Consider the following 15,342-nt stretch of genomic DNA (forward strand, 5'->3'; position numbering starts at 1 on the left):
AGCTTCCTGGCTGGGGACCTACCTGTTGGTCATACCCTCTGAGCATGAGTTCCACATCCGTGAGTGATGATAATGGCACCTACCTCCCTTGCTAAGGCCACTGTTTCGCTGGGGTCCTGGGTGTCAGTGTCGGTAGGTCTCGGGTGGCCTGTTCTGCCACCTGAGGAATCCTGTCATCTTTAGTTGGAGCCGTTGACCAAGGAGGATGTTCCATATGGAGGACAGGCTTTGGCCAGCTCCATCTTAACAGGGTGCCTCCTCTTGTCAGCTCAGCGAGCAACCCCAGTTCCTTCTCTCCAGGGAGGAAATCTCCAGCCTCTGCAGGTGGATGAAAGGCAGTTGTCAGACTTTGGAAAGGAGGATGAGAGCGCTGGTCTGACCACTCCCCTGCCACTCAGTCTTGGGGCTGGCTTCACCCTGGTCCTTTTGGTTTCTGCGTGCCCAGCGCCTGAGCCTGGCAGGGGTTCTGTGTCAAACCCTCCATGGTCACTGCCTTGTGTCCGAGCCCCCCACGATCACTGCCTTGTGCTCTGCTTCAGCTTCTGGCTCAGAGTCAAGCACTGGGGCATGTACAGCCCAAGCTGGGCTGCAAGGGCATCTGGGAACACAAGTCACCTGGACAGTCCAGGGCAAATCACTGGAGCCTAGGTCTGCCTTCCAGACTCAGTGCAGGGAAGGGTTTAGGTGCCAGGCTGCCCAGGAAGGGCAAGTGACCACAGGCCTCAGCACCTACCTCCTAAAACAGGACTAGTAGTAATGCCCCTCCTGGAAAGGGCCTGATTTTGAAAAGGCTGGGTGCAGTGGCTCACGCTGTAATCCCAGCACTTTGGGAGGGTAAGGCGGGCGGATCACTTGAGCTCAGGAGTTCAAGACCAGCCTGGCCAACACGTTGAAACCCTGACTCTACTAAAAATACAAAAATTAGCCAGACATGATGGTGGACACCTGGAATCCCAGCTACTTGGGAGGGTGAGGTGGGAGGATCACTTGAACCCGGGAGGCGGAGGTTGCAGTGAGCCGAGATCGCACCACTGCCCTACTCCAGCCTGGGCAACACAGCGAGACTTCATCTCAAAAGGAAAATAAAGTAACGAATGCAGAACACTTACAGGAACTTGGTGTGTGACCTCAGCGGGTTGGTTTCACACTGAGAGGTGAGTGTTAAGGATGTTACCATGCCCATTGTGCGGGGGAGAAGATGGGCTGGGAGTGTAGCAGGACGAGCCACAGACAAAACTCCTCAGACACCGGATTAAAGAAGGAAGAGGTTCTTTATTTGGCCAGGAGTGTCGGCAGACTCATATCTTAAGAGCCGAGCTCCCCAGAAAAGAAATTCTTGGCCTTTTTAAAGGCTTACAACTTTGAGGGGTCCACATGAAAGGGTCATGATAAATTGAGCAAGCTTGGGAAACGCGACTGGGGGCTACGTGCATCAGCTAACAGAACAAAAAGTTTTACAATACTTTTTTCATACAGGGTCTGGGATTTACAGATAACACAAGTAGTTTAGGCCAGGGGTTGATGTTGTTATTATTACTTTTTTTTTTTTTTAACTCCTAGGGCTGGGTGGTGGTGCCAAGGTTGTCTATTTATCTTACTTTTGTTCCTTTCTCTCTTTCCTCCTGTCTTGTGAACTAGGCAAGGTCGGGGGAGGAGGGCAGCAGGAGTAGTGGTGTCTTTCCTTAGGAGAAGCTGCAGACCTTCAGGAAGCGACTGGGAGGCATGAGAGGGAGTGAGAGGTGGTATCAGGCCAGGGTCTGAGGACAGGATTCTGATAACAGCAAACACAGAGTGCGTGTGCTGGGCCAGACCTTTTTAAAGTCCAGTTTGTTTATCATCATAACCAACCGAAGAGGCATGCTCTGTTGTTACCCCATGGTACAGATGGGGAAACTGAGGCACCAAAAGAGTAAAGGACTGGGCCACGTCTGTGGATCTCATCCCAGGGGTCTGGGCTCACAGGATTCACTCCAGCTCCTAACAGCACAGCTGCTGCTTCTGCCCATTCAGGCTCCATCTCTTCTCTTCTGAACCGCCCCCCTCCCCCGCCCCCGGACTTCTGTGTCCCTTTGGGGACCCCTCCAACCAACACACCAACACACCGTGTCTGGTCTCGGGGGGGAAGTCAGCCAGGCTGTCCTGTCCCGCTCTTTGCCTTTGTGTCACTCATGATGGACAGTCCTGGATGGATTGGAGGGAGCTGGAAGAGCACCCCTGAAAAGGACTAGGAACAAGGCGAGACCAGACAGATGGAGATCTGACTCCCACACACTGCCGCGCCCACACCGGCTAAGCCTGGGGGAGCTTTGATTTGACAACCGATGATAGGCGGTGCCTTCCTCCAAGACTGAATAACAGGGTGGAGGATGATTCCCCCAGGCAGGAGGGAAATTCTGGAAGGCTGAAACAAAACTTGAATATTCTCTGCGTGAGCAACAGGAAACTTTCCAGAGAGACAACCTGGCAGTCCTTCCTCAGAGTGCGCGGTACTTCTTCAGACTGCGCGGTACCTCCTCAGACTGAGCAGTCCTTCCTCAGAGTGGCGGTCCTTCCTCAGAGTGATGGTCCTTCCTCAGACTACGCGGTCCTTCCTTAGAGTGGGTGGTCCTTCCTCAGAGTGGCAGTCCTTCCTCAGAGGCGCTGTCCTTTTACAAGAGTGCGTGGTCCTTCCACAAGAGTGTGCGGTCCTTCCTCAGACTGCACAGTCCTTCCTCAGAGGCGCGGTCCTTCCTCAGAGTGTGTGATCCTTCCACGAGAGTGCACGGTGCTTCCTCAGACGCGCAGTCCTTCCACAAGAGTGCGCGGTCCTTCTTCAGGAGTGCGCGGTCCTACCGCAGAGTGCGCGGTCCTTCGTCAGAGAGCGCAGTCCTGCCTCAGACTGGGCGGTCCTTCTACAAGAGTGCGCGGTCCTTCGTCAGAGAACGCAGCCCTGCCTCAGACTGGGCGGTCCTTCCTCAGAGTGCGCGATCCTTCCACAAGAGTGCGCGGTCCTTCCTCAGAGTGCGCGGTACTTCCACAAGAGTGTGCAGCCCTTCCTCAGAGTGCACGGTCCTACCTCAGAGTGCGCGGTCTTTCCACAAGAGTGTGCGGTCCTTCTACAAGAGTGCACGGTCCTACCTCAGAGTGTGCGGTCCTTCCACTAGAGTGCGCGGCCCTTCCTCAGACTGTGCAGTCCTTCTACAAGAGTGCACGGTCCTTCCTCAGAGTACGCGGTCTTTCCACAAGAGTGTGCGGTCCTTCTACAAGAGTGCATGGTCCTACCTCAGAGTGTGCGGTCCTTCCACTAGAGTGCACGGCCCTTCCTCAGACTGTGCAGTCCTTCTACAAGAGTGCACGGTCCTTCCTCAGAGTACGCGGTCTTTCCACAAGAGTGCGTGGTCCTTGCTCAGAGTGCACGGTACTTCCTCAGAGTGCGCGGTACTTTCACAAGAGTGCGCCTCTCTTCTTCAGACTGCGCGGTACTTCCTCAGGGTGTGCAGTACTTCCACAAGTGTGTGGTCCTTCCTCAGAGTGCAGGGTCCTTCCTCAGACTGACCAGTATTTCCAAAGAGTGCACAGCCCTGGCCGGACGCAATGGCTCATGCCTGTAATCCTAGCACTTTGGGAGGCCGAGACAGGTGGATCACGAGGTCAGGAGTTCGAGACCAGCCTGGCCAAGATGGTGAAACCCCGTCTATACTAAAAATACAAAAATTAGCTGGGTGCAGTGGCAGGGGCACCTGTAATCCCAGCTACTCGGGAGGCTGAGGCAGGAGAATCGCTTGAACCCGGGAGGCTGAGGTTGCAGTGAGCCAAGATCGAGCCACTGCAGTCCAGCCTGGGCAACAGATCAAGACTGTCTCAAAATAAATAAATAAAAAATAAAATAAATAAAATAGCATGAATTCCATTCACAAGGATGAAGCCCTCATGACTTGACCATGTCCCAAAAGTCCCACCTATTTATTATCTATCTATCTATCTATCTATCTATCTATCTATCTATCTAATCTATCTATCTATCTATCTTTGTCTCCGTCTGTCCATCCATCCATCCATCCATCCATCCCTAGACTGCTCAACGGACACTCTACTTCTTAATATTCTCACTTTGGGTATTAGTTTTCATCATATGAATCTTGAGGGGATACTAACATTCAATCCATAACCTGGAGGTTACAGTGAGGGCTAAAAGAGTCCACAAGTCATACTCATGCCTGTAATCCCAGTGCTTAGGAGGCCACTGCGGGCAGATCACTTGAGGTCAGGAGTTCGAGACCAGTCAGGCCAACATGGTAAAACCTTGTCTCTACTAAAATTACACAAATTAGCTGGTGTGGTGGCACGTACCTGTAGTCTCAGCTACTAAGAAGGCTGAGGCAGGAGAATCGCTTGAACTGCGGAGGCAGAGGTTGCAGTGAGCCAAGATGGCACCACTGCACTCCAGGCTTGGGTGACACACAGCAAGACTCCATCTCAAAAAAAAAAAAAAAAAAAAAAAAAAAAAAGAAAAGAAAAAAAGAAAAGTTTCAGGCGCAGTGGCTCACGCCTGTAATCCCAGCACTTTGGGAGGCCAAGGCGGGCAGATCACTTGAGATCAAGAGTTCTAGACCAGCCTAACAAACATGGTGAAACCCTGTCTCTACTAGAAATACAAAAATTAGCTGAGCGTGGTGGCAGGCGCCTGTAATCCCAGCTACTCAGGAGGCTGAGGCAGGAGAATCGAATCGGGAGGCTGAGGTTACAGTGAGCTGAGATCACGCCACTGCACTCCAGCCTGGGCAACACAGTCAGACTCTGTCTCAAAAAAACAATTAAAAAAAAAAAAAAAGCACAACAAAAACCAATCACTAAATATTCAGGATTTTTTTGGGGGGCGGGCAGTGGTAAGACAGTTGTTAAAGTGTTGGTATGTTGAAATTGGCCCTGATGGAATATTTACACTATGGGAATTGGCTAACAGTACAAATGCAGGCTTTTTTTTTTTTTTTTTTAATTAAAAAAAAAACCTGACTTTGGCTGGGTCAGGTGTAATCCCAGCACTTTGGGAGGCCGAGGTGGACGGATCATCTGAGGTTGGGAGGTCGGGAGTTCGAGACCAGCCTGACCAATGTGGAGAAACCCCATCTCCACTAAAAATACAAAATTAGCCAGGCGTGGTGGCACATGCCTGCAATCCCAGCTACTCGGGAGGCTGAGGTGGGAGAATCGCTTGAACCCAGGAGGCGGAGGTTTCAGCGAGCCGAGATTGCACCACTGCACTCCAGTTACTTGAATGACAGTGACTGTGTCTCAAAAAACAAACAAAAAAAACACAGAAATCTAGATCTTTATGTAAAAGTTTTGAAACCCTATATGCTCGTGATTCGATTTGCAATTTTCAAAACACTGTGTGGGCATTTAGCTTGGTGTGGCAGCACATGCCTGTAGTCCCAGCTATGTGGGAGGCTGAGGTGGGAGGATTGTTTGAACCTGGGCTGCAGTGAACCAAGATGGTGCCACTGCACTCCAGCCTGAGCAACAGAGCGAGACCCCATCTCAATATACATACATACATACATACATACATACATACATACATACATACAGCAAGCACTGTGTGAGCTACAATATGAAGGCACCAAAACAAACAAAAATCATAATGCAAACAAACAGGCAAACCCAAAGCACGTCTGAGGGTCTGGTTTTGGCTGCCCATTTGCAAGTTCTGAGCTGGTTCCTCCGTGTACCAAAGAGGAGATGGAGGCCCAGAGGTCTGCAGTGAATTTCCTGCAACCCCATAGCGGGCCAGTGAAATGTGAGGCTGTTTCCTCATTGCTGTGTCTGAGAGATGGCATTGAGTGAAGATGAGCCCCCAGTCCCTCCTCTCTAGAGGATGAAGTGGTTGAAATGGCGGGCAAGGAGGTTGAGGTTGGAGTGACACTGACCTTTGGATTATGGGCAGGAAATATGTGGGGCTTTTTTTTTTTTTTTTTTTTTGACAGAGTCTCACTCTTGTTGCCCAGGCTGGAATTCAAGGTGCAATCTCAACTCACTGCAACCTCTGCCTTCCAGGTTCAAGAAATTTTCCTGCCTCAGTCTCCTGAGCAGCTGGAATTACAGGTACTCATCACCATGCCCAGTTAATTTTTATATTTTTAGTAGAGATGGGGTTTCACCATGTTGGCCAGGCTGGTCTCGAACTCCTGACCTCAAGTGATCCTCCCGCCTTGGCCTCTGAAAGTGCTGAGATTACAGACGTGAACCACCGCGCCTGGCCCGGGGCCTTAATCCTAACTAAATACCCAACCCTAAGCAACAGTATGCCTTTGTCCTTCCGAGGGTTAACTGTAACCCCTTAACTTGGGTTCATAAGGAAGAACTGATCCAGTGAGACGATGGAATATTCAGCACAATGGACAGAGACATTTCCTCCAAACTGAGGTATGGGAAATGCAGACTTCCCCACCCCCAGTGCTGACCTCCCATCTCAGGTGGGGAAGAGAAATAATAAAGCTTTTGTATAAACTGTTTTCTTTTTTGTTGTTGTTGTTTTGTTTGAGATGGAGTCTTTCTCTGTCACCCAGGCTGGAGTGCAGTGGCGCGATCTCGGCTCACTGCAACCTCTGCCTCCCTGGTTCAAGCGATTCTCCTGCCTCAGCCTCCTGAGTAGCTGGGATTACAAGTGTGTGCCACCATGCCAGGCTAATTTTTGTATTTTCAGTAGAGATGGGGTTTCACCATGTTGGCCAGGCTGGTCTCGAACTCCTGACCTCAGGTAATCTGATTGCCTCGGCCTCCCAAAGCGCTGGGATTACAGGCGTGAGCACCACACCCAGCCCTGTACAAATTGTTTTTAACCTGTACAAGGACTATCCCCTCCCACCTTTCATTGTTTCATTTTGTGTATATGTGGGGAATTCTTTGGTGAGATGCAAAGACAAATATAGGTTTACATTTTGAAATCTTAGGAGTTTTTTGTTGGCCGGGCGCGGTGGCTCAAGCCTGTAATCCCAGCACTTTGGGAGGCCGAGGCCGGCGGATCACAAGGTCAGGAGATCGAGACCACAGTGAAACCCCGTCTCTACTAAAAATACAAAAAATTAGCCGGGCGCGGTGGCGGGCGCCTGTAGTCCCAGCTACTCAGGAGGCTGAGGCAGGAGAATGGCAGGAACCCGGGAGGCGGAGCTTGCAGTGAGCCGAGATCGCGCCACTGCACTCCAGCCTGGGCAACAGCGTGAGACTCCGTCTCAAAAAAAAAAAAAAAAAAAGAAAAAAAGGAGTTTTTTGTTTTTCTGAGACAGGATCTCCCTCTGTCTCCCAGACTGGAGTACAGTGGTGGCATCAAGGCTTACCGCAGCCTTGACCTCCTAGGCTCAAGCGATCCTCCTACCTCAGCCTCTGGAGTAGCTGGGACTACGGGTGCATGTCACTACACACAGCTAATTTTTGTATTTTTTGTAGATGGGGTCTCACTAGGTTGCCAAGGCTGGTCTCAAACTCCTGAGCTCAAGCAATTTGCCTGCCTTGAACTCCCAAAGTGCTGGGATTACAGGCGTGGACCACTGCACCCAGTTGTTTTTTATGAATGCCAAACTGCTGGATGACACAGAATGTGGGCATGGATTTTTAGAGCCTGCCTAGATCACAAGGGGTAAAATGTGTCTATTTAGGAAGATAGGCCCATTGACATCTGAACATTGAACAACACCTCCATGCTATAGCCCTTCCTCAAGCCATTATGATACCCAGCGTTATTAACAAGAAAGATGCAGCCTACCACACTCACATCAACATCCTACTCCAACTTTCCATGGAGCTCTTTTAGCTCATTTTATTCTACTTTTTCATTTTTTTCCAAGTCTACTGTGTTGCAGGTTCTTTTATTTTTTTTCTTCTTTTTTTTTTTTTTTTGTTTTTTGAGATGGAGTCTTGCTCTGTTGCCCAGGCTGGAGTGCCGTGGCATGGTCTCGGCTCACTGCAACCTCTGCCTCCTGGGTTCAAGCTATTCTCCTGCCTCAGCCTCCCAAGTAGCTGGAATTACAGGTGTGCCACCGTGCCCAGTTAATTTTTTTTTATTTTTAGTAGAGATGAGGTTTCACCATGTTGAGCAGGCTGGTCCCAAACGTCTGACCTCAAGTGATCCCACTCCTCGGCCTCCCAAAGTACTGGGATTACAGGTGTGAACCTCCAGGCCCCACAAGAGTAGATTTTAAATACTCTCAATACAAAAAAAAAAAAATAATAATGTCTATTGAGCTGGTGGATGTGTTAATTAGCCCAATTTAATAATCTTACAGTGTATACATAGATCAAAACATTATGCTATATGCCATAAATAGATTCAATTTGTATGTGTAAATTTAAAAATTTAAGACAAAAATAAGCAAATACATAAATAAGTAAATAGAATTTTTAAAAAATGGTGGCCACAATAAATGCCCCTGAGAAGAGGATAGGAAATCATCCACACGTAGCTGGCAAGGACATTCCAGCAGAGCCAATGGCAGAATGCACTCTCTCTTCCCATTCTTGTCAACATTCCACCTGCTTTTCGATTTAACTAATGTTATCTGTGCACCTGCAGAAAAAACAAAAGCCAGCTGGGCGCAATGGCTCACACCTGTCATCCCAGCACTTTGGGAGGCTGAGGCGGGTGGATCACCTGAGGTCAGGAGTTCGAGACCAGCCTGGTCAACATGGTGAAACTCCGTCTCTACTAAAAATACAAAAATTAGCCAGGCGTGGTGGCACACATCTATAATCCCAGCTACTTGGGAGGCTGAGACATGGGAATTGCTTGAACCCGGGAGGCGGAGGTTGCAGTGAGCCGAGATCACACCATTGCACTCCCAGCCTGGGTGACAGTGTGAAACTGTGTCTCAAAAAACAAGAAAAACCAAAAGCCATAAAGATACAACTCAGGCTGGGCGCGGTGGCCTGTAATCCCAGCATATTGGGAGGCCGAGGCAGACAGATCATGAGGTCAGGAGATCAAGACCATCCTGGCTAACACAGTGAAAAACCCCGTCTCTACTTAAAAAAAAAAAAAAAAAAAAGATTAGCCGGGTGTGGTGGCAGGTACCTGTAGTCCCAGATACTCAGGAGGCTGAGGCAGGAGAATCACTTGAACCCGGGAAGCAGAGGTTGCATTGAACCGAGATTGAGCCACTGCACTCCAGCCTGGGCAACAGAGTGAAACTGTGTCTCAAGAAAAAAAAAAGGAGGAGGAGGAAGAGGAGGGGGAGGAGGAGGAGGAGAAGGAGGAGAAGGAGAAGAGGGAGAAGGACAAAAGCCAGAAAGACACAACTCAGCCCACCAATGTGGGAGAGCCCGTCATTTCCCACCTGGCCGCCTCCAGTGTACACCGTTTCCTGCTTTCCTTCTGATTCAAGGTCATGGGAGGCTGCTGGCTGCTTCTGCACTCCTGTTTTTGTAACTGGATGTCCACTGCCTTTGGAAGGCAAAAGCATCTGCTTATTTCATCTCCTCCCCACCATTGTCATGGGCCAAACTCCAGGATGTCCTTCCGCCCTGTTTGGCTCCCGCCGTGAGTCAGCCCTCTCCTCTCCATGTGCCCCCACTTGAACCACTCGTGCGAATGCAGCGTCAGCATCGATGATGTATTTCACATGCAGTTCTCAGCTTTGGACATTGCGCTGGCTCTGCTTCACTCTGAGTCACCTTAACTCTGCACAGAAATGCTCCTGGGAGAGAACGCTGACACTTCTCTTCCTGACGGCAGATTCCCATCCTGTGACCGCTCCCACATCTGAATCTTTCCAACAGCGGGATTTTCAGCCTCACCCACCCACCCCTCTTTGAAAAGCTAAGAATTCAACCCCTCTTGTTCAATAATTCAATCAGGTGTTTCTCCCACATCACCAGTACTTAGGTCTTGTCCAGCCCCTACTACAAACTTTCCCTAAAAACTGTAACTTTCTCAAGTAAAATGGGAATCTTTCTGTAGTGCTGGTGGAACTGAAAACTGGGATGTGATTGTCGAAAAGCAACCTGGATGTGTATACTAATAATCCTAGAGGCTGGGCATAGTGGCTCACACCTGTAATCCCAGCACTTTGGGAGGCTGAGGCAGGTGGATCACCTGAGGTCAGGAAAAATTAGCTGAGTGTGGTGGAGGGCACCTGCAGTTACTCAGGAGGCTGACGCTGGAGAATCACTTGAACCTGGGAGGCAGAGGTTGCAGTGAGCTGAGATTGCACCATTGCACTCCAGCCTGGGGGACAGAGAAAGACTCTGTCTTAAAAAAAAAAAAAAAAAAAAAAAAAAAAAAAAAAAAAAAGAATCCAAGAATGTTTATACCTTTTGATTGAGTTGCTTTTCTTCTAGGACTTAAACCTAAAGAATTTGTCAGAAATTTGTAGGAATGGCATTAAAAAGAGTGAACTGGGCTGGGCACAGTGGCTCATGCCTGTAATCTGAGCACTTTAGGAGGCCGAGGCGGGTGGATCACAAAGTCAGGAGATTGAGACCATCTTGGCTAACATGGTGAAACCTCGTCTCTACTAAAAATACAAAAAATTAGCCGGGCATGGTGGTGGGCGCCTGTAGTCCCAGCTACTCGGGAGGCTAAGGCAGGAGAACGGTGTGCACCTGGGAGGTGGAGCTTGCAATGAGAGTGAGCCGAGATCCAGATCGTGCCTCTGCACTCCAGCCTGGGTGACAGAGTGAGACTCTGTCTCAAAACAAAAACAAAAACAAAAACAAAAACCACACACGTACACACACACACACACACAAGAGTAAACTGTTGACACAGGCCGCAGGGTGGATGAATCTCATGCGTTAAGAAGTCACACTGAAAAGTCTGCACACTGTAGGATCCAGTTTGTATAACATTCTGGTAAAAGCAAAACTTTATTTTTATTTTATTTTTACTTTTGAGATGGAGTCTCACTCTGTCGCCCAGGCTGGAATGCAGTGGCGCAATCTTGGCTCACTGCGATCTCTGCCTCCTGGGTTCAAGCGATTCTCCTGCCTCAGCCTCCCTAGTAGCTGGGATTACAGGTGCCCGCCACCATGCCCAGCTAATTTTTGTATTTTTAGTAGAGAAGGTATTTCACCGTGTTGGCCAAGCTGGTCTCGAACTCCTGACCTCAGGTGATCCACTCACCTTGGCCTCCCAAAGTGCTGGGGTTACAGGCGTGAGCCACCGCGTCCGGCCTATCACAAGCATTTTTTAAATAACAAATTAGAAAAAAAAAAAAAAAAAAGAGGGAATTGTGGGATGTGGTGATGGTGTCAGGGGCATTTGTGTCCACAGTCATCAAATGGTAACATTAACTATGTGAGTTCTTGGTACACCGATTATGCCTCAATAATGTGGTTTTCAAAATAAATCTAACTCAAATGGCTTAAGCAACAGAAGTGTGGCAGGGAGCAGGAAGCGCAGACATGGGAGCTGCCAAGCTCCCAGGACCAGCTCCCTGTGTCTCCCAATGCCCGGGGCTCAGCAGCGGCCTGGGCTTTACACACCCTCCTGGCGACAGGAGACATAGCGGCTCCCCAGCTTCCGGCTTCTCCCACAACGTCCAGGAAGGGAGAGAGAGAGAGGAGGGGGAGTAGGAACAGGGGCAGAGGAAGAGGGGAAGCGGGAGACAGATCAGAGAAATGAAATGTGAAATGTAAGCATTTGGAAAATCAGAGTATCTGGGAATTTTTTTTGGCAACTTTCCTGTAAGTCTGAAATTACTTCAAAATAAGAAAAAAATTAAGGGCCGGGCACGGTGGCTCATACCTGTCATCCCAGCACTTTGGGAGACCAAAGCTGGCGGATCACCTGAGGTCAGGAGTTCAAGACCAGCCTGACCAACATGCTGAAACCCCGTCTCTACTAAAATATAAAAGTTAGCCAGCCATGATGGCGGGTGCCTGTAATCCCAGCTATTTGTGAGGCTGAGATGGGAAAATCGTTTCAACCCGGGAGGTGGAGTTTGCAGTGAGCTGAGATCACACCACTGCACTCCAACCTGGGCAGCTGAGCGAGACTCCGTATCAAAAAAAAAAAAAAATTAAGGGCCAGGTGCGGTGGCTCATGCCTGTAATCCCAGTACTTTGGGAGGTCTCGACAGGAAGATGACTTGAGACCAGGAGTTCTAGACCAGCCTGGGAAACATAAGAAGACCCGATCTCTACAAACAAACAGAAAAATAAAAATTAGCCAGTTGTGGTGGCACAGGTCTGCAGTACCAGATACTCAGGAGGCCAAGGTGGGAGGATCACTTGAGCCCAGGAGGTCGAGGCTGTAGTGAGCTGTGATTGCGCCATTGCACTCCAGACTGGGCGACAGGGCGGGACCTTGTCTCAAAAATAAATAAATACATAAATTTTAAAAATAAATAAAAACAAAAAGTAAAAAAGAAAATTGAAAGGAAACTCTGAGGAGGAAAAATAAGTTTAAAAAGAGCAAGGAGGCTGGGCACAGTGGCCTGTAATACCAGAACTTTGGGAGGCCACGGTGGGCGGATCGCTCTAGGTCGGGAGTTCGAGACCAGTCTGGCTAACATGGTGAAACCCCGTCTCTACTAAAACTACAAAAATTAGCTGGGTGTGGTGGCGCACGCCTGTAGTCCCAGCTACTTGGGAGGCTGAGGCAGGAGAATCGCGTGAACCCGGGAAGCAGAGGTTGCAGTGACACTCCGTCTCAAAAATAAACAAATAAAAGAGCAAGGAAGCTTTGTTTTTAGTTTATTTTCATAAGCCCCCCAGCAAATATCTTTTCTACTCTCCCTGGCTGGAATAATTGTGACAGGGGCCCACAGGCCCATTTGGATTGTCCGCAGGGACCTGGTACATGTGGGTGCCAAGATACCTACCCATCCTGAAGGAAAGAGGGAGGGAAGGATCTGTTCGGATGCCAGCCTCCTTCTCACCCCTAGGGCCAGGCATAGAGTCCACACTCTCATGGCATGTGGGGCGCCTAGAGGAGCTGCAAGCATTCAACCAAAAGCCAGCTGGAGTCATCTCCAGCCGAAGCCAAGTGGATGCTGGGCCGAAAACTGCAGCATCCTCCTAAGGAAACGGTGCTCACGTCCACAGCTCGCATTTACTGAGCGGGGCACAGACTCACTTACAGAAATGAGAAGAAAGATGGCCGGGCGAGGGGGCTCATACCTGTAATCCCAGCACTTTGGGAGGCCCAGGCAGGCAAATCAGCTGAGGGTAGGAGTTCAAGACCGGTCTGAGGCCGGGCGCGGTGGCTCAAGCCTGTAATCCCAGCACTTTGGGAGGCCGAGGCTGGTGGATCACGAGGTCAGGAGATCGAGACTATCCTGGCTAACACGGTGAAACCCCGTCTCTACTAAAAAAAAATACAAAAAAACTAGCCGGGCGAGGTGGCGGGCGCCTGTAGTCCCAGCTACTTGGGAGGCTGAGTCGGGAGAATGGCGTGAACCCAGGGGGCGGAGCTTGCAGTGAGCCGAGATCGCGCCACTGCACTCCAGCCTGGGCGACAGAGCGAGACTCCGTCTCAAAAAAAAAAAAAAAAAAAAAAAAAAAAAAGACTGGTCTGAACAACATGGTGAAACCCCATCTCTACTAAAAATACAAAATTAGCCAGGCTTGATGGCACATGCCTGTAGTCCTAGCGACTAGGGAGGCTGAGGCAGAAGTATTGCTTGAACCCGGGAGGCAGAGGCTGCAGTGACATGAGATGGTGCCACTGTACTCCAGCCTGGGCGACAGAGCAAGACTCCGTCTCAAAAAAAAAATAAAAAGAAAGAAATAAGAAATGAGAAGAAAGTGACATTGTGACATTTTTGCAGCACATTTGAGTTTTGTGTGTGTGTGTGTGTGTGTGAGAGAGAGAGAGAGACAGAGAGAGAGAGAGCAACAGAGAGAGAGAGAGTAAGCTTTGGACCTCCCTCATTTACTTTTCACAAACTAGCTAATGGGCAGTGAGGCAAGGACTTCCCACTGTTTCTCTGACCCTCCACTGGGCTCCAGGTAACCCAGCTCCAAGCTCTGTCCCATGCAGTGGGCGTCACTCCCTCCTCCTCCTTTCTCCTTCCCAGCAAAGCCATTCACACCTTCTTGTCAGTTCATCTTTAAAAGCTTGCCCCTCCCTCTCCTCCTCTGCCCACTCCTCCTCCTCCTCCTTGTCGTCATCCTCTGGATGAGAAGTGAGGGACTTGGAGAAACAGCAGAGGGGGGCTCGGGAACCCACCAGAGTGTCTGTAATCCCCCACCTCACCTTCTCACTCCATCCCTCTCCTGGGGTCTCCCTTTCCCCTTGGGCTGAGAAAGGATGGGGTAAGGGCTGATGGGGATGTGTAAAGACAGGACAAAGATACAAGTGCCAGCCACAGACCGACAGAAGGAATGCCGGAAGGGCCTTGGAGGCAATGTGTCCTCCACGGTGGAGAGGAAGAGACAGAACCCAGCCAGGACCAGGGCGTCCCCTCCGTCCCTTAGAGAGAGGAGGAGACAGAACCCAGCCAGGAACGGGGCGTCCCCTCCGTCCCTTAGAGAGAGGAGGAGACAGAACCCAGCCAGGACCGGGGCGTCCCCTCCGTCCCTTAGAGAGAGGAGGAGACAGAACCCAGCCAGGACCGGGGCGTCCCCTCCATCCCTTAGACAGCAAAGGGCAATGCCAGGAGTAAAACCTCTTCCAAGGTTCTTTCCTCTGGAAAGCAGCTGATGTCAGGGCAAAGAGAGAGAGAGAGAGAGAGAAAACGCTGCAGAGACAGATACATCAATGCACATGACAGAGGAGAGAGATGCAGCAAGGACACACTCTTTATTTGTTCACCCAGCAAGTGTTGAGTGAGCTCCGGCCACTGTTTTAGGGGCTGCTGTGGGGTTTATCATCTTTGGTGCTATTGACTTTTGGGACTTGGTCTCTGTCATCAAGGGCGGCCATTCCTGAGCACTGTGGGATGCTGAGCTGCGTCCCTGGCCTCTGCCCACGAGATGCCAGGAGTCCCTCCCAAGTCCCAAGTAAAGACGTCTCCAGCCGGGCGCGGTGGCTCACGCCTGTCACCCAGCACTTTGAGAGGCTGAAGCGGGTGGATCACGAGACCAGGAGTTCAAGGCCAGCCTGACCAACACAGTGAAACCCCATCTCTACTAAAAATACAAAAAATTAGCCAGATGTGGTGGTGGCGCCTGTAGTCCCAGCTACTCAGGAGGCTGAGGCAGGAGAATGGCGTGAACCCGGGAGGCGGAGCTTGCAGTGAGCTGAGATTGTGCCACTGCACTCCAGCCTGGGTGACAGAGCGAGACTCCGTCTCAAAAAAAAAAAAAAGAGCAAACAAAAATGTCTCCAGACTTGAAATCAAATGTCCTGGGATGAGGCTGGGGCGGCATCGGGGCAGAGTCACTCCTGGTTGAGAGCTTCTGGGCTAGGGACGCAGCCATTAAGGA

The sequence above is a fragment of the Macaca nemestrina genome, chromosome 20 (assembly GCF_043159975.1).
Source record: "Macaca nemestrina isolate mMacNem1 chromosome 20, mMacNem.hap1, whole genome shotgun sequence".
Lineage (NCBI taxonomy): Eukaryota > Metazoa > Chordata > Mammalia > Primates > Cercopithecidae > Macaca > Macaca nemestrina.